Source organism: Pelobates fuscus, chromosome 4 (assembly GCF_036172605.1).
Source record: "Pelobates fuscus isolate aPelFus1 chromosome 4, aPelFus1.pri, whole genome shotgun sequence".
NCBI lineage: Eukaryota > Metazoa > Chordata > Amphibia > Anura > Pelobatidae > Pelobates > Pelobates fuscus.
The window spans coordinates 37,461,839-37,481,148 of NC_086320.1; the positions used below are offsets into that span (position 1 = coordinate 37,461,839).

At 42.6% G+C, this 19,310-nt stretch overlaps 1 protein-coding gene across 1 annotated transcript in view; it reads right to left on the bottom strand.

Annotated features, from left to right (window-relative positions):
* TBC1D31 (TBC1 domain family member 31) overlaps positions 1–19,310 on the bottom strand; it is a 98,710-nt gene that overhangs the window by 63,275 nt on the left and 16,125 nt on the right. The gene's annotated exons all lie outside the window — the stretch shown is intronic.

The window sequence follows — 19,310 nt, forward strand, 5'->3', positions numbered from 1 at the left end:
TTCTTGGCCTTTTGTGGAATGTGATATTGTCTCAGGCTTACTGGATAAACCCCAAGCTTTAGTTCGATACGAATTGGTGGGATATTACGAGCAAGTTCTGGTGGGTTATTCTCTGCCCACACTCCTGGTATATTGAACAAGGATTCATCACTCTTAGGGTTTTGGCTAGTCAACACTGTATAAAGTCGCCACTCTTCTTCCTTTGGTACAGATATTGTCATTATACCTGAGGGTCCATTGAACTTCAAAGATGTTGTTCCGTTAGGTAGAAATGTTATCTGTGCTTGTAATTTCGACAACAAATCACGTCCTAGCAGTTGGACTGGACATGCAGGCATATAAAGGAACTGGTGTTTCACTATGTGGCCTCCCAATGTACAGAGTCGACTTTTAAGAACCGGTTTAGCGGCACTCCTTCCAGTTGCTCCTATTATGGTGATAGTTCTTCCTGAAGGAGGAGCGACTAGGTCAGTCACCACCGAATGTTCAGCACCAGTGTCAATCATGAAAGAACTCCTTTTTTCCCCCTATTGCTACATCGACCATAGGCTCCGCTCGGCCAAGGGGGATGGAGCCCGGTCGGTATCAATAGTCCTCCATGACTGTGTCAGCCAAACCCACACAGTCCCTATCCTCTCTCTCGCGGGGTCTCTGCGCTGCTGGGTAATATCTATCTCCACTAACACTTCCTCTATTATTCCCACTATTTCCTCCAGGACCTCCTCTACCTCTTGCTCTACCTCTATAATTACTGCTATATCCTGCCCTAGGTCTGTCTCTCTCATACTGTTCCCTTCGTGGACACTCACTTCTCCAATGCCCTTCTTCCCTACAGTACGCGCATTGGTTCCTACTCAAAGGTTCCCCATTCCACTTATTCTCACCTTTTATCCGTTCCCCTATATACTTCCTTTTCCCTTCTATCTACGCCTGCGATAGCTACTGCTAGCATATCTGCTTTCCTACGCATCTTTCGCTCTTCCTCCTTCATCGTCTCTGTCTCCCTATTCATATAGACCTTATTTGCTATTTCCATTAGTTGGGTTATGGACATCCCTACAAACCCTTCTAACTTCTGTAGCTTGCGCTTTATATCTCCGTAGGCTTGGCTGACAAAGGCAGAGTTAACCATTCGGGAATTCTCAGGAGCCTCTGGATTAAAGGGGGTATACAAACGGTATGCCTCCAATAATCGGTCATAAAAGGCACTGGGCGATTCATCACATTTCTGCAATACCTCAGCCGACATATTAATCGCCTTTTTTCCTCCGGCTTTCATGCCAACAATAATAGCGTCCCTGTATGCTTTTAAATGGGCCATATCTGCGCCATTGACATTCCACTCCGGATCAGTATTTGGATAATGTGCTGCGGCCCATGCTGCTGGGTTGGCCTTATTTTGTGTACGGGCCACTTCTTCCAGCGCTTTAATTGCCGCTTGGTTTATCCGTGTCCTTTCCTCGTTATTAAACAATGTCATAAGCAGTTGCTGGCAATCAGCCCAAGTGGGATTATGTGTCTGGACTATGGAGGTAAACAAATCCGTCATGGCTTGAGGTTTATCGGTGTATGAGGAGTTATGGGTCTTCCAGTTAAATAGATCAGTAGTAGTGAAGGGAACATAGACGAATACAGGATCAGCGTGTTGTAACTGGCCGTCACCGTTAATGTGTGTCGGGCCTGGTGTCAGTCGGAGAGGCATTTGATAATGTCGGGGTTGGAGGGTACCGGTCAGTTGTCGGGTTAGTATGGGGCTTCGTTTAGAAACGTCAGTTAGGGGTTCCGTTCGAGGGGTAGTAAGACGAGGGGAAGGGGACGCTTTACTGAGGGGGAGATCAGTGAGTAAAATATTCCGGGCCGGGCTAGGAGGAGCCTGAACAGGAACTAGATATGACGTCAAATCTGGATGGGTGGGGTTAACGGAGGTAGGTACCGGAAGGGGAGGGTTTAATACAAGAGGGCTAGGCTCTGAGCTAGAGGAGGGGGTAGGTGGGGACAACGGGGCAAGGGGAGTAGCGTTACCAACAGCACCTCCTCTTCCTCTTCCTGTGGAGGAGGAGTAAGGGGGCGGCATGGGGATCTCGGATTCAGGAGGCGTGTCCAAAATGGGCGTAATTACGGCCTTAGTGGACAAGCGAGTTCTGGCCACCATGAGGCGACATTGTTCCTCGTGGCATACCCGGATCCATTTTGGCAAGTCATTTACGGCCTGCTTCCAACAATCAATATACGGAAACTGGCCGTAAAGTTCAGGCCTACCTGATACAGCCACGTGTACACGCTGTACCAGATTAGGATCCAAACTGCCACGTGGTGGCCATGCAGCCACCAAAGTAGGCCATTCCCTACTACATAAAGTAGTCAGGCGTGTTGGAGACATCTTTACCCCAAAATCATACACAGTGTATCCCTTTTTAAAGTTTTTCAACATACATCCTAAGGGATCCATAACCGTTGAATCTGACGCACCCATACTAACAATGAAGCGTCGTCTCCAACAGAAACTAAACAAACACACTTCCAACGGTCACACCCGTTCCCTTGGCAACAGCACCACGTGGTACAGTTACTAAGCGAAACGCACACAACAAAACACTCAGGGAATTCCCGTACACACACAGCTGTTACACCAGTCACTAAATAACTATTACTGTGCCTTTTGGCGAAACTATACAGTCACCCATGCTATAATTCCCTATATATGAATTACCCGTTTATAACATACCCCAGTAACATCGTCTTTACAAACAGTAGTTATAGTACGGTTAGCATTGGTTAGAGTACAATTTAAAGTCACAGTTCAATTAGTAGTGGTTATGGTGTTAAACATACAACATAGACGACAGTTATTAGTAGTTATTTACAATATCAGTAGTTATTATACATGGTTATGGTACCGTGCGCTATAATACAGTTACACACTATTCACACTCTCGCTAGACGGCAGAGCTCACGCTATCTAGCAAGATATACACGCTACTACAACAATCTTTAACACATTTACAATTCCCAACTAATCTATTGGCCAGTACCTCGATGGACTACCTAAAACTATTTACATCCGTTTTGGTTAATAGAAAAGATAGATATCAGGTGTATTGAATAACAAAATTTAGGACTGGCAGCTACATACATACACAAGCGTCTAAAATTGAGTGGTAGCTCAAAAAAGTATAAAGAAGTATGTGCGCTCAAGAATGAATATGTCAAAAAATAACTATTGTATAAACTGTGACTTAACACTTATACAAAAAATAGATATATTTATTTTAAAAAATCAAACAAAACACTGAATAAATAAAAAATCACAATGTGTGCACGGATCCACTTTGGTGAACAATGTATCAATCAACTTTCTTTGTAAAATATGTAACACCATACAAAGTATAATATAGATATTAATCTGTCACCTAACTCTGTATAAAGAGTACAAAGTATCACATACGGTATCAGAAGCAGCTGCCAAAATAAAAACCTATAAACAAAAAATAAAAACTATAAACTATAATGCATAAACAATAATAAAAAGTACCTGCCTCGGTGTGGGCCCCCCACCGAGGTAATAGAGGAGAAAAAACCCCAAAAAAGGGAAAGGGTATTGAAGAGGATTCTATGCCGCCGATATCCGACCCACTTCAAAGGGGGTCCGTCGAGGAACGGTGATATGCACCGCGGTCGGGATCTTCGAAAAAGACCGCGGTGAACGATGTAACAGACCACTCACACAGGCACCTGGTGAGTCACTCACAATATATATAGATGCCGCGGTCGGTGTCTTCTCAAAAGACCGCAGTGTAGTTGAAATGGAGCCGCCTTGAATATGTAGCCGTCAGTCCTCGGCTTCACTATATCCGGAGGTATAGTAACCCTCACTTCACTTGGGCCAGGGAGGGAGAACCTTTCAACTGGTGGTGGGCTGGGAGGCTGGCCCGTTTTGGTTAGCCACGCTGCCCAAGCACCACATATAGCGAACTAGAGGGCGGAATTTACAACAGCACCCTCTTAGTCTATATACTCTATCAAAAATCTAGTGGGTTCCAAATTTACACGCCTTCCCACTTACCCAAGATAGGTTGAGATCTAGCGGACCGAATTTACACAGACGCCGCTTAGTCTCCCGGTCCCTCCGACCTAGCGAGCGTAATATACACCCTAGAACGCTAGTCTAGACAAGACACCGGTGTCCGGCTTGGGCTATTTACACAGAACCCAGCCTGACTCCAAACCAAAATTAAACGGGCTGACTACAGGGCGTTTAATTGAGCGGTGCGCCTTCGCTCCTTCCCTCCACTGGAGGGGGCAGATTCCATACACAAATAACCCCTTATGGGCCTACCGCACAATCGGTATCCAATACCCCTAGTGGGTCCACCGTCTAAAACAGTAGTCGTCTTACCTCCTCGTTCCTGAACCTGGGTTCACACTCATCGACGGGGGCACCCCAGCACTTACTACGTAGAGGCCGATGATCTCCTGGACAACAGACCAGTGGCGCCGAGACGAAAGGAGGTCCACGCAGAAATTCAGGGGTGCAGCCGTAGGGAGCGTGGGCAAAGATAGACCGTCTCACGCCTCTGCTTCTCAGCTACCGTTGAACGATGAGCTTCCCGGCCAATTGCACCAAATGATAACGGAGAAACTGACGGAAGCCAAGCACAGAGAGATGGACACAGGTTTCTTCAGGAAGGAAGAGATTCTTTATTCGATTCACCGACCGGGACTCAGAGGGCCTAATGTCACCAAAAAACAGCAAAGTCTGAGCCCTGATCATACAGTGTAGGTCCCTTACATAGGCATGTAGCTCCTCCCATAATCAGTTCAACCTACACATACTCTTATCTAATCAACTGAATAGAGACTAAATTCCTGTTTGACCACATGGCTTGCCCAGCACAATGGAGGAGGGGAAATACTCATATATCCTGTATTCCTACACTTGCTCAGTACTCTGTTGATTGTATCTTAGCTACGTGCAACCAACCGACCGATACATCAACATATGCAAGTGCACATACCATGTGGCAATCTTGTCCTAGTAAATTTTATTTTTACTGAGATTCCACCACACTGGTAGTAAGAGTGCTACGGGGGCCTGCTGGCACAATTACAATTTAATTTATTTATTTATTTATTTATTTTTTTTTTTTTTTTAATATATTTTTATTAGAGAATTTTTTCTTTACATATACAACAATATACTGGTCTCATATTTTGTTTAGCAGACAAATACAGAATCACATAGCGTTCCATTAAATTATATATCATCGAGATTTGTCTTGTGTTCAATTATAGCTCAGTATATATCACATACGAACATAGTCTACAATCACAAAAAAGAAATAAAAACACAAAAAAAGAACAAAAACACAAACAGTAAAAACCCCACACCAAGTCTAGAGCACATGATCAATTAATTTCAGTACTCGCTTATGTGTATTATATTGTCACTTATCTATATTCATCGCTTTCCATATACCAACTGCTAAATTTCGAATAATGGTATAATCAAGAAGGACTATTGGAGGAGCAAAATAATATCTTATATTTATACAGCCAATCACCATACCATTGTTTTTTCTTCGAATTCTCATTGTTGATCATCTCGTGTTCCATAGATATTTGGAACAGGACCTGATCAATCAATAACCGTTTGTTGTATGGCTTAGATGATTTCCATTGTCTCGCTATAATAATTTTAACAGCGACTAAACAATGAATAGCAAAACAAATGTCTTTTTTTGAATCAAATGACAAGTTTAGATGTAAAAGAGCAGAAGCGGCATTCTCCATAATTCTATTAGTAGTCACAGTTGTAAAAATATTAAAGGCCCAAGACCATAGATATTTGACAGCTGGGCAGGCCCACCAAATATGTATGTAAGTACCTGGATGAGTACCACATCTCCAGCAAGTTGGATCGGAATTATGGAACATTCTCGCCAATCTTGCCGGAGTATAGTACCATCTATAGAGGACTTTAAAGTGGCATTCAGACAGGTTCAAACAGTGAATATATTTGTTCACCAGGCTCAAAGAGACATTCCAATCATCCAGAGAAATTTGCAGTTCTAATTCTTGTTCCCACGTCTTAATCAAGCTGTGGGGAGACTCCTTAAGAGCTTCCAACATTGATGCTGCAACAGACATAATCTTATTGATAGATTGGGAATTAAATATAACTTCTAACTTTTTAGCAAAAATGGAAGATGATTTAATCACGTTTTTGTGAATAAAGTTTTTTATGCGGAGATAAGTAAAAATTTCTCTGCGCGGAATATGCAGAGTGTCAATAATATTCTGGAAGGGTAGGATATTGTCTCCCTGCATAATTTCTGCAATTCTTATTTTATCCGCGCAGACCCAATTCTTTAACGAAAAGTCTTGTATAAGTAGTTGGAATATATCCAAGGGACATGTCTTAGGTATCATATTTATTAGGCCTAATTTTTTTTTAATTAGTATCCACTCTTCTAATATTTGGGTTAGTATCGCTGAATTATTTATAGGCGAGTTTATTAAATTTTTACTTGTAACTGTCCACATCAAATATTGTAATTTGTCTACATAGGCCACCTCGGCCTCCATAATATACCATGGTTCCAAGACCTGTTTAGGGTCCTGAAGGAAATATATATGCCTAATAATGCTAGCGTGATAACTATAAAGAATACTAGGGAAATGTAGACCTCCATTTGTCAATTTTTTGGTTAAGATCTTTTGGGCAATTCTTGGTTTTTTGTTATTCCAGATAAAATTGTTGAAGTATGTTTGGATCATCGCCAACCAAGGTCTGGAAACCCCAAGCGGAATCATGGAAAACAGATATAGCCATTTAGGCAAAATATATGAATTAATGATGTTTATTTTTCCTTGCCAGGAGTTTTCTAAATTTCTCCATTTTCTAAATTTGAGGTTCATATTTCTCATAAGAATCGAGATATTCCGCTCCATTATTTCTGACACTTTAGATGTTATAACTAATCCCAAATAGTTTATTTGTGAATCGGTCCATATAAATTTATAGCTTAGGGCTAAACTATTTACTATCTCATTATTCAAATTCATAAACATTGCCGTAGATTTATTTATATTTAACTTGAAATTAGAGATAGCAGAGTATCTGTCGATCTCAAACATTAAAAATTTTAAAGACGACTCAGGGGCTGACAACGTAAGTAACGCGTCATCCGCATAAAGAGATATTTTAGCATTCAACGAATTGGTTTGTACACCTTTTATTAATGCATTGTTCCTAATGTTAATAGCCAATGGCTCAATAGACAAGATATACAACAGAGGAGAAAGAGGGCATCCCTGTCGCGTACCATTTTTGAGTGCAAACCACCCTGCTGTGATGTTCGGACCCACAGTTCTGGCGGAAGGAGAAGAGTAGAGAGCCATAATGGCATTATGTATCCAGCCCGTGAGTCCAAAAGCCTTAAGGGCTTCACTAAGATAGCCCCACCCGACCCTGTCAAATGCTTTCTCGGCATCTAATGACAGGGTCAGGAGGGGAAGCTCATTTCTATTGGCCCAATCTATAATGTCGATTATTCTCCTGGTATTGTTGGACGCTAACCTGCCTGGGACAAATCCAATTTGATCAGGGTGAATCAGTGACGAAATAATTTTCTTAATTCTATCGGCAATTATTGCCGCATATAGCTTCATGTCTGTGTTGATTAACGCTATGGGTCTATAATTACCGGGATCAGAGCTTAATTTATTTTGTTTCAGTATTGGAATAATATTCGCCTGCAACAATTCAGATGGAAAAGATTTGTTTAGGGCTATTTGATTGAACATTTCTGTTAAAGGATTACTTAATAGAGGCTGCATCTGTCTATAATACATATTCGTAAAGCCATCTGGTCCCGGAGTTTTGTTAATAGGAAGTCTATTTATTTGCAATTTGACTTCATCCACCGAAATGGGCCTATTTAAAATTATTAGGTCTTGCGATGTAACTTTAGGAATCTGGGTACAGGCTAGATAACTTTGAATATCGTTTAAATTAGGAGACAGTTTGAGATTATACAGATCCTCATAAAATTGATTAAATCTCTCCCCAATTGCAGAAGGTGTCGAATAAATCTTTTGTCCGTCTGTCAATTGTTCGACTCTATTTTTGGCGTAATGATTTTGCAGTCTTTTTGTCAAGTTTTTATTTGCCCTGTTTCCCGTATAATAATTGTTTAATTTTAGTTTGTGAATATTTAATTTGATTTTTTGCTCAACCTTCAAATTGATCTGTTTTTTTAAAGTGTTTAGCTTGGTTTTTAATTCTATAGATGGCTTCTGTTTATTAAGTTTGGATGTATTATAAAACTCAATGTATAAATCGGTCAGGGTCTTACCATTAAGAACCCTCATTTTATGGGCTAATTTAATTAAGTAACCACGCATAACGGCTTTATGTGTACACCAATTATTTGCCGGTGTTGTATCAGAGGAACTATTTTCTAGCCAAAAATTATTTAATAATTGAATTAATTCCTTTTTATTCTTTGCATCATTAAGAAGAGCATCGTTTAGTCTCCATGTAGTACGGGCCATAGGGGGTTTATTTCCAAGATCCATTAATATGAGGCTATGGTCTGACCATAGACTCTCTCTGATTTCAATTGAGTTGCACAAAGATATCGAATTTGCGTCAAGGAGATAGAAATCAATGCGTGCATACGTTCCATGCACACATGATTGATGAGAGTAATCTTTATCAGTGGGATGTAATAGTCTCCATATATCATGGATATTATATTGTTTCGAAATATTGTAAAGCCTTTTAGCCTGTTTAATAGTTCTTTTATCACAAAATTTGGAAATATGCGTCTTATCCATTTTAGGATCCCATACACAATTAAAATCCCCCGCTATAATTAAATGTCCCTTGGATACTTTATCGACTCGGTCCATTATGGTCGCAAATTTAGTCATAGGATCGACATTCGGAAGATAGACATTAACAAGAGTGTAGGTCACTTTATCAATAATGCAAACAATAATTATGGATCTAGCTTCTGGATCCAATTCAATATATTTAATTTCCAACTCTATATTACAATTAAACACAACTGCAACTCCTCTTTTTTTGTTATCTCTTAGTGAGGCGTGGACAATATTAGAGTATTTATGCCCTCCCCATCTTTGTTTGATATCTTTGAGCCAATGAGTTTCTTGTAAGAATGCCACCTGCACATTATGCTCATTAAGAGTATTATATAGTCTTCTCCTTTTTTTATTAGTATTCAAGCCCTGAACATTCAGCGATAAAAACCTAAGCATCTGGAGTTATCACAAATTGCACATATATTATACTATTCGAAGCCCCGATGTCTATAGGCAAAAAAGCTTTAATATCATTAGATAAAATATCTTTATCAAGAGTATCGTATGCTCTAAAAAAAAAAAAAAGACGAGAAAAGAACACCCATAGAAAAACACAACAACAAACATATTGCGCCTAATCTCGCCGAATAAATTCGTAGTAGATTCAGCGTCAATACACAACATAAAACAAACTTAAAAAGAACGTAGTTCTTTTTTCTCTTTATTAACCCGTAGATTTCTGATTGCGATAGAAATCAACGGAAACAGTGTAGTAGCACTACACCAAGAGGGGCATCCCATCGAGAGGCAAGGGGAAGGGGGAAAAAAAAAAAAAAAAAGGGAAAAAAGGCAGCCTCATCATGCTATTTCTAATAGATAGAGAATAAAACAATAACCTCGTCTGTAACAAATAGACAAGATTCCGATTATTTCAATTAATTTCAAACGAGATAAACGCAGTACGTATCAGCCTTTATTTTATACCGCTATACATCCGGGTGGCATAGTATACGGACACCTGGTGCTGGATTATCCATTTACCCCTGCCACTCGGACGTGGTTAGGCCAAACCTTGCACTACTTAAACATCGTGAGTAGTGATAATAATAATAGTGCAAGAAAAAAAAAAAAAAAAAAAAAAAAAAAATAAAAAAAAAAATAATAATAATTTTTTTATATCAAACCCCTATGTCCTTATATTGCATGATGTTATCTATGGATAGGCCAGATATCCTTAAATGGTTTATTCCCAAATTTGAGCCATAACCATAGATCAGATTATTCTATAATTGTGCTGTTAGATATACTATGTTATGATCATCACCACGGAACAATATCCATTTATATAGATCTATAAGATCATAACATCTCAGTGTGTAGTTATATTCTATTTTATCAAAATGTCTGTGGATAAGCCACATATCCTCGTCAAAAGCACAGTCTATACATTGTGCGCCACCGTCAATAGGTCGACCATAATAATTAAATTGTTCTATGGTGACACCATTACGCACAGTATATGATATTTAGCACCATACAGAAATATAAACAATATACAAAAAAAAAAAAAAATTATATCAAACCCGTGTGTCATTATATTGCATTATGTTATCTGTGGATAAACCTCATGTCCTTATCAAAACACAATATATAACATTGTGTACCACCCTCGTTAAATCCACCTTAATAATTAATTTGTTCTTTGGTAGACCCATTACACATACTACATCATATTTAGGACCCTACAGAAATATCAAGCAAAAAAAAAAAAAAAAAAAAAAAAAAAAGTGTCATTTGTGTTACTTCGTGTCAGGATATCTCCACACAAACCAGACCCAGATTCTTTATAATAGTGTTAAATTGACGTTATAGTCATTATATAGTGTTTCTCAATTAACTTCTGTCTACCCTGCATCAAACCTATTACATACATTATTTGTCACCTCATTTAAGTCATCCAAATTAGCTAAATTGTTCTATAAGTGCTATTACATATATTATCCAATACTCAATCCCATAGAAAAATATTGATACAATACCTATAGTAATGAATCGTGCTATTATATTATTTCGACATATCTGTGCATAGACCTCAAGAAATATTTTTCCATATCATCTATAATAGTGTTACTGTGGTAAAATTAAGCTAATAGGCATTTATACAATGTCTAGCAATTAGTGTACAAAATTCCAAAACGTTGCAGCAAACAACCAATTTACTTTATATCTATTATTTACACCCTTACTTAGGCCGCAATAGTTGGTTAAATTATTCTGTAGTAGTGCTATTTCGCATATTATACCATTATCATCCCCGCATATCGGGAGACTGCGCATCCACCACCCCAAAAATCCTTCCCTTGTCGTTTCTAATAATATTAATTGACCTAACAAACCTAAACCATGTGTATTAAGAGAGAAAAAAAAAAAAAAAAAAACCACAACCAAGTCAGATGATTAAACGACTGCCCTATCTATTCATCATGCTGATTCACCCCCCCCCCCCTCCCCCAGACCCCACACAGCGTTCTGGATCTACTATAGTAGTTTCTTGCCCCTCAACCATTCAAGTAAATCAGAATTTGAATCAAAAGTCTCTCTTTTTTCTTCATGTGTCAGAGACAGCTTTAGGGGATATAACCACCTATATCTTATGTTATGGGCTCTGAGAATTTGAGTTGCTGAGCTGAATAATTTCCTGTTTTGACGAGTTTCATACGATAGATCCCGAAAGACCTGAATGTTTTGGAAACGTCCAGAATTGCTTTGCCCAGTTCTGACAGAGTTTAGAATTGATTCTTTGAATTCATAAGAAAAAAAACACGCAATAATGTCCCTTGGTAGATCTTTCTGAATAGATTGGGGTTTGAATATCCTGTGACACCTTTCAATTATTTGGTCATGTGGGTCAAACTGAATTCCCAATGTTGCAACAAAGTCCAGCAGAATTTGTTTAGTATCTTCTTGTCTATCCTTCTCCGGAATATTCCTAAAACGTAAATTCTTACGACGACTGCGATCTTCTAGATCAATTAATTTATTTTCAAGAGCCAAGATCTTGCTTTGGGCCTTCTTATTCTCGTCTGTAAGATATTTAACTTGGAAATCAATTGCTTTAAATTGGTCCTCCATCCTTTGGATATTGACCGAAAGGAGATTTATCTCTTGTTTAAATTCTGTTTTTATTTCTGCCGCAGTCACCGCCAATTCATTCTTTATTTCTTCCAAATGCGATCTTAAAGTAGTGCGTAATAAAGTAGGCGTAATTAGATCTTTTTCAATAGTAGTTACCCCCTCGGCTTCACATGCCTCAAGAGTAGAGTCATTAACATTATCTTTCAATTTCGGATTCTTATGATGTTGGGGGGAGAAATAGGTATTCAGTGACTTGTCCTGTGAGACCTCTCTCTTATCCTTTCTTGATGAGGATTTATTATCAGTGGATTTCTTTGAAGCCATATTCAGTTGTATTGTATTGGCCCTTATATTGTGTGATATATAGACAGAAGTGAAAAATTAATATAGAGGATGTATAAAATTGCAAAGTATACAATTATAATGTGCGCCACGAGGCTTTAACAATGTCGAGAGCCCCAGCTGCGTTATTCAGAAAAGAAACATAAGTTCTCCCACATGATTGATCTGAATACTTGCAAGCTTAAACAGCAATGATAAGCTGAAAACGTTTAGGAGAGCTCTCAACTACTCGTTTGGACAAATTCTTAGGGTTAAGAAATCCTTGTCACTCTAAGAAGTAAACCAGGTATGAAGTCCTTGACAGAAGAGTAAAAAAAACCTCATAAAACACAGGTGGAGAAGGTTAGATTAGTTTAGTCTGATTCTGCCAAATGTTCCAAAAAAAAAAAATGACTGGAGTAAAAAAATCACAATTAAAGAAAAGATATCCCAATTTCTGTCTCAGGAGATGAACAGGGTAATACCCATGTTGGTCCTTGGGGGCTAAACAACCCGGTTCATTCCAATAGTCTTTGATACCATATTATAACAAATTTATGGCAAAAAAAAAAAGCGACCACGTGGGAAATCAAAAGTACCTTCACTTGAGAAGAGAGAAGTCTCACACGAGGCAGAGCCACAGCAAAAGCAAACTGCCGTTATTGTATGCTGAGTTGAGGGCTGAGTTGAGGGGAGGGGGAGCGGTATATATGCCTCCTAGGATGGACCATCAAGGCTGACACGAGGATGCCGGCAAGTATGTAGACGCCTCATCCGAGAGCGGCCGCATCAAAGCCCGCCATCGCCCGCCATCCCCCTCGCCGGCGGATGCCCCTCCTCTTCCGTCACGACGATACCGCACGTGGGCACGTCCACACGTCAGCACGTCATAACGCCAATTTAATTTAAATGAAGTTGTTATGGTGTCTAAACTGTCCCTTTACATTTTTAATTCAGTTTGAATTCTCACTTTATTAAATTACCCTGATAGCTTAAATGTGTTTTTTTTTAATAATAAATCAGCTAGCTATATACCCGGTACTTAAATATATATATATAGATAAAAGCTGACAATATTTAAAGTTCAATGTATAAAAATAGGGGTTATCCTGTCGGGGAAGAAATGGCACAACAGTGCAAAACTGTATGTTTAAATTGTATAAAATATGTATCATAGGGCCACTCACAATTTGTAAAAGATAAAAAGGCCTTCTGTATATTAGATGTAGATCTTTTCGCAGTCTTGAGCTTTGAATATCTCAGAATAAGAAGAGGCAGGGTGCAATCCAATTATAAGACAACCAAAATAAAGTGCACAATGCAGATTTATTAATTTACAACAGAGTTAATATAGGTAGATGTAGTTGTCACCATAAGATTAGAATGGTAAGTCCTACGTGTTTCGTCCCATCCAGGGACTTCTTCAGGGACAAATCAATGTTGTTCAAACAAAATACAAAGTGCAACTTTGCATAAGTTGTTATGGTGTCTAAACTGCCCCTTTAAATTTTTAATTCAGTTTGAATTCTCACTTTATTGAATTACCCTGATAGCGTACATTCTTTATTTTTATAACTTGCTAATAAAGCAGCAAGCTATATATATCCAGTTCTCTGGATTCTAATAAAGGGAGATAACAATGATCCCCATTCCCTACCAGGCTCCCTCTCCATGGGATTATAGTGACTCTAGGAATAATGATCCCCATTCCCTGCCAGGCTCCCTCTCCATGGGATTATAGTGACTTTAGGTATAATGATCCCCATTCCCTGCCAGGCTCCCTCTCCCTGGGATTATAGTGACTCTAGGTATAATGATCCCCATTCCCTGCCAGGCTCCCTCTCCATGGGATTATAGTAACTCTAGGTATAATGATCCCCATTCCCTGCCAGGCTCCCTCTCCCTGGGATTATAGTGACTCTAGGAATAATGACCCCCATTCCCTGCCAGGCTCCCTCTCCATGGGATTATGGTGACTCTAGGTATAATGATCCCCATTCCCTGCCAGGCTCCCTCTCCATGGGATTATAGTGACTCTAGGTATAATGATCCCCATTCCCTGCCAGGCTCCCTCTCCATGGGATTATGGTGACTCTAGGAATAATGACCCCCATTCCCTGCCAGGCCCCCTCTCCATGGGATTATGGTGACTCTAGGTATAATGATCCCCATTCCCTGCCAGGCCCCCTCTCCCTGGGATTATAGTGACTCTAGGTATAATGACCCCCATTCCCTGCCAGGCCCCATCTCCATGGGATTATGGTGACTCTAGGTATAATGACCCCCATTCCCTGCCAGGCTCCCTCTCCCTGGGATTATAGCGACTCTAGGAATAATGATCCCCATTCCCTACCAGGCTCCCTCTCCCTGGGATTATAGCGACTCTAGGTATAATGATCCCCATTCCCTGCCAGGCTCCCTCTCCATGGGATTATGGTGACTCTAGGTATAATGATCCCCATTCCCTGCCAGGCCCCCTCTCCATGGGATTATAGCGACTCTAGGTATAATGATCCCCATTCCCTGCCAGGCTCCCTCTCCCTGGGATTATAGCGACTCTAGGTATAATGATCCCCATTCCCTGCCAGGCTCCCTCTCCCTGGGATTATAGCGACTCTAGGTATAATGATCCCCATTCCCTGCCAGGCTCCCTCTCCCTGGGATTATAGCGACTCTAGGTATAATGATCCCCATTCCCTGCCAGGCTCCCTCTCCCTGGGATTATAGCGACTCTAGGTATAATGATCCCCATTCCCTGCCAGGCTCCCTCTCCATGGGATTATGGTGACTCTAGGTATAATGATCCCCATTCCCTGCCAGGCCCCCTCTCCATGGGATTATAGCGACTCTAGGAATAATGATCCCCATTCCCTGCCAGGCCCCCTCTCCCTGGGATTATAGTGACTCTAGGAATAATGATCCCCATTCCCTGCCAGGCTCCCTCTCCATGGGATTATGGTGACTCTAGGTATAATGATCCCCATTCCCTACCAGGCTCCCTCTCCATGGGATTATGGTGACTCTAGGTATAATGATCCCCATTCCCTGCCAGGCCCCCTCTCCCTGGGATTATAGTGACTCTAGGAATAATGATCCCCATTCCCTGCCAGGCTCCCTGGGATTATAGTGACTCTAGGAATAATGATCCCCATTCCCTGCCAGGCTCCCTCTCCCTGGGATTATAGTGACTCTAGGTATAATGATCCCCATTCCCTGCCAGGCCCCCTCTCCCTGGGATTATAGTGACTCTAGGAATAATGATCCCCATTCCCTGCCAGGCTCCCTCTCCATGGGATTATGGTGACTCTAGGTATAATGATCCCCATTCCCTGCCAGGCTCCCTCTCCATGGGATTATGGTGACTCTAGGTATAATGATCCCCATTCCCTGCCAGGCTCCCTCTCCATGGGATTATAGTGACTCTAGGAATAATGATCCCCATTCCCTGCCAGGCTCCCTCTCCCTGGGATTATAGTGACTCTAGGTATAATGATCCCAATTCCCTGCCAGGCTCCCTCTCCATGGGATTATAGTAACTCTAGGAATAATGATCCCGATTCCCTGCCAGGCTCCCTCTCCCTGGGATTATAGTGACTCTAGGAATAATGATCCCCATTCCCTGCCAGGCCCCCTCTCCATGGGATTATGGTGACTCTAGGTATAATGATCCCCATTCCCTGCCAGGCTCCCTCTTTCTGGGATTATAGTGACTCTAGGTATAATGATCCCCATTCCCTGCCAGGCCCCCTCTCCCTGGGATTATAGTGACTCTAGGAATAATGATCCCCATTCCCTGCCAGGCCCCCTCTCCCTGGGATTATAGTGACTCTAGGTATAATGATCCCCATTCCCTGCCAGGCTCCCTCTTTCTGGGATTATAGTGACTCTAGGAATAATGATCCCCATTCCCTGCCAGGCCCCCTCTCCATGGGATTATGGTGACTCTAGGTATAATGATCCCCATTCCCTGCCAGGCCCCCTCTCCCTGGGATTATAGTGACTCTAGGAATAATGATCCCCATTCCCTGCCAGGCTCCCTCTCCCTGGGATTATAGTGACTCTAGGAATAATGATCCCCATTCCCTGCCAGGCTCCCTCTCCCTGGGATTATAGTGACTCTAGGTATAATGATCCCCATTCCCTGCCAGGCTCCCTCTCCATGGGATTATAGTGACTCTAGGAATAATGATCCCCATTCCCTGCCAGGCTCCCTCTCCCTGGGATTATAGTGACTCTATGAATAATGATCCCCATTCCCTGCCAGGCCCCCTCTCCATGGGATTATGGTGACTCTAGGTATAATGATCCCCATTCCCTGCCAGGCCCCCTCTCCCTGGGATTATAGTGACTCTAGGAATAATGATCCCCATTCCCTGCCAGGCCCCCTCTCCCTGGGATTATAGTGACTCTAGGTATAATGATCCCCATTCCCTGCCAGGCTCCCTCTCCCTGGGATTATAGTGACTCTAGGAATAATGATCCCCATTCCCTGCCAGGCTCCCTCTCCCTGGGATTATAGTGACTCTAGGTATAATGATCCCCATTCCCTGCCAGGCTCCCTCTCCATGGGATTATAGTGACTCTAGGAATAATGATCCCCATTCCCTGCCAGGCCCCCTCTCCCTGGGATTATAGTGACTCTAGGAATAATGATCCCCATTCCCTGCCAGGCTCCCTCTCCCTGGGATTATAGTGACTCTAGGAATAATGATCCCCATTCCCTGCCAGGCCCCCTCTCCCTGGGATTATAGTGACTCTAGGAATAATGATCCCCATTCCCTGCCAGGCCCCCTCTCCCTGGGATTATAGTGACTCTAGGAATAATGATCCCCATTCCCTGCCAGGCTCCCTCTCCCTGGGATTATAGTGACTCTAGGTATAATGATCCCCATTCCCTGCCAGGCTCCCTCTCCATGGGATTATGGTGACTCTAGGAATAATGATCCCCATTCCCTGCCAGGCCCCCTCTCCATGGGATTATAGTGACTCTAGGTATAATGATCCCCATTCCCTGCCAGGCCCCCTCTCCATGGGATTTTAGTGACTCTAGGAATAATGATCCCCATTCCCTGCCAGGCCCCCTCTCCATGGGATTATGGTGACTCTAGGAATAATGATCCCCATTCCCTGCCAGGCCCCCTCTCCATGGGATTATGGTGACTCTAGGTATAATGATCCCCATTCCCTGCCAGGCCCCCTCTCCATGGGATTATGGTGACTCTAGGAATAATGATCCCCATTCCCTGCCAGGCTCCCTGGGATTACAGTGACTCTAGGAATAATGATCCCCATTCCCTGCCAGGCCCCCTCTCCATGGGATTATGGTGACTCTAGGTATAATGATCCCCATTCCCTGCCAGGCCCCCTCTCCATGGGATTATGGTGACTCTAGGAATAATGATCCCCATTCCCTGCCAGGCTCCCTCTCCATGGGATTATAGTGACTCTAGGTATAATGATCCCCATTCCCTGCCAGGCCCCCTCTCCATGGGATTATGGTGACTCTAGGAATAATGATCCCCATTCCCTGCCAGGCTCCCTCTCCATGGGATTATGGTGACTCTAGGAATAATGATCCCCATTCCCTGCCAGGCTCCCTCTCCATGGGATTATAGTGACTCTAGGTATAATGATCCCCATTCCCTGCCAGGCCCCCTCTCCATGGGATTGTAGTGACTCTAGGAATAATGATCCCCATTCCCTGCCAGGCCCCCTCTCCATGGGATTATGGTGACTCTAGGAATAATGATCCCCATTCCCTGCCAGGCTCCCTCTCCATGGGATTATAGTGACTCTAGGAATAATGATCCCCATTCCCTGCCAGGCTCCCTCTCCATGGGATTATAGTGACTCTAGGTATAATGATCCCCATTCCCTGCCAGGCTCCCTCTCCCTGGGATTATAGCGACTCTAGGTATAATGATCCCCATTCCCTGCCAGGCTCCCTCTCCCTGGGATTATAGTGACTCTAGGAATAATGATCCCCATTCCCTGCCAGGCTCCCTCTCCATGGGGTTATAGCGACTCTAGGAATAATGATCCCCATTCCCTGCCAGGCTCCCTCTCCCTGGGATTATGGTGACTCTAGGAATAATGATCCCCATTCCCTGCCAGGCTCCCTCTCCCTGGGATTATAGTGACTCTAGGTATAATGACCCCCATTCCCTGCCAGGCTCCCTCTCCCTGGGATTATAGTGACTCTAGGAATAATGATCCCCATTCCCTGCCAGGCTCCCTCTCCCTGGGATTATGGTGACTCTAGGAATAATGATCCCCATTCCCTGCCAGGCTCCCTCTCCATGGGATTATAGTGACTCTAGGAATAATGATCCCCATTCCCTGCCAGGCCCCCTCTCCATGGGATTATGGTGACTCTAGGTATAATGATCCCCATTCCCTGCCAGGCCCCCTCTCCATGGGATTATGGTGACTCTAGGAATAATGATCCCCATTCCCTGCCAGGCTCCCTGGGATTACAGTGACTCTAGGAATAATGATCCCCATTCCCTGCCAGGCCCCCTCTCCATGGGATTATGGTGACTCTAGGTATAATGATCCCCATTCCCTGCCAGGCCCCCTCTCCATGGGATTATGGTGACTCTAGGAATAATGATCCCCATTCCCTGCCAGGCTCCCTCTCCATGGGATTATAGTGACTCTAGGTATAATGATCCCCATTCCCTGCCAGGCCCCCTCTCCATGGGATTATGGTGACTCTAGGAATAATGATCCCCATTCCCTGCCAGGCTCCCTCTCCATGGGATTATGGTGACTCTAGGAATAATGATCCCCATTCCCTGCCAGGCTCCCTCTCCATGGGATTATAGTGACTCTAGGTATAATGATCCCCATTCCCTGCCAGGCCCCCTCTCCATGGGATTGTAGTGACTCTAGGAATAATGATCCCCATTCCCTGCCAGGCCCCCTCTCCATGGGATTATGGTGACTCTAGGAATAATGATCCCCATTCCCTGCCAGGCTCCCTCTCCATGGGATTATAGTGACTCTAGGAATAATGATCCCCA